This window comes from Pygocentrus nattereri, chromosome 4 (genome assembly GCF_015220715.1).
Source record: "Pygocentrus nattereri isolate fPygNat1 chromosome 4, fPygNat1.pri, whole genome shotgun sequence".
In the NCBI taxonomy this organism is placed as follows: Eukaryota; Metazoa; Chordata; class Actinopteri; order Characiformes; family Serrasalmidae; genus Pygocentrus; species Pygocentrus nattereri.
The window spans coordinates 51,331,681-51,333,265 of NC_051214.1; positions in this window are offsets into that span (position 1 = coordinate 51,331,681).

Sequence of the window (1,585 nt, forward strand, 5' to 3'; positions counted from 1 at the left end):
GCCTCAGCTCCATCTTCAGCTCCAGCCTCAGCTCCATCTTCAGCTCCAGCCTCAGCTCCACCTTCAGCTCCAGCTTCACCCAGAGAGCCCCAGAGGAACTTCAGAGAACTCTGAATCAAAGCGTGTGACCCCCAGCAGAACTAATGAGGCAAAATCATGTAAAGTGAGGAGCTGGCAGGTCATCAGGCGGATTGTTTTTGAGAGTTATGGCTCTAATTAGGCCGTCTATCGATGGCAGCTCGCTCTGTCTCTGCTGTTGGAATCATTTCCAGGTCAGTGCCTCCTGCTGGCGCATTGATCACAGATAAAACACAGAGCCTGATTTCTGAGAGCGACTAGATTCAGCTCCAGAGCTGAGAGCAGCAGCCTGCAGGTCCGCTGGACTGTATTTACTGCCCACAGGACATGGTGGAGTCTGACAGTCCGACAGCACGGCGTGAATCGGTTTCATTTAATCCTGGAGAGAAACAAAGAAAAGTTACACCATAGAAATTATTCAGAAATTTCATTTAACAGGACAATAATCTACATGTTATATTCTGTTAACTTTCAAGAAGTTCTGTGGCAGCCACACACTTAAACAGATGGTTCTTCAAGGGTTCTTTAGTACAGAAAATGGATCTATATAGAACCATGAACATTAAAGAACTCTTTGCATGATTTTGCATGAAGGCTTCTCCAGCTTGATGGAGAATGTACTGTAGATGGTTCAATATGGAACCTTTATGTAAAGGGTTCTACATAGCACCAAAAAGGCTTTTGCTATTGTAACAAGCCTGACGTAACAATAAAAGAACCCTTTGGGGTGCTATATAGAAACATTTTCTTTACTAAAGAACCCCTGAAGAACCACAATTTTCAAGGGTTTAAAGGGCCCAAAATATGTTCTTTGAGTGATGCTAATGGGGAATCGCTTTGCTTCCCTAAAGAACCTTCCAAAGTGTGGTTCACATTACACTACACTAGTAATGCGGAGCGATGATGAGGCGGACGCACGTGTGGAGACAAGCGAGATTTATTGAGTGCAAATCCTTTTTATTTATTTTTTTTTAACCTGTCATGTCTGGCAGTTTTTGTAATCGGAATCATAATCCGAATGCACTGATGTACCAAACATATTTGGTTTCACAAGAAAAGCTCTATAGGTTACTAAAGCCTATTCTTGTTAAAGTTTGTGTTTTATTTCTTTGGCCAGGCCTGACAGGCAATAAAGGAGAGAAAAAAGAGGACAGGAAAGAAAGAGAAGAAGGGAGGAAAAAAAAGAAAGAAGAAAATAATAATAATAATAATAATAATAATAATAAATCATAATAATAATAATAATAATAAATAAATAAATAAAATAAAAGAAACAAAAAAGAAAGAAAGAGAAAAAATAAATAAAATAAGTAAATAAACAGACAACTAAATAAACAAAAAAAAGGGAGGAAAAAAAATTATATAGATATACATACATACACATATTCACATATTTATACATATGCATATACACATATACACCCACATAGAGCCAGAGGCAATGAGCAGCCCACCCCCCCGGCAGGCCAGCATCCCCAGCATGAGCCGAGCATGTGGCCCCCGAGGC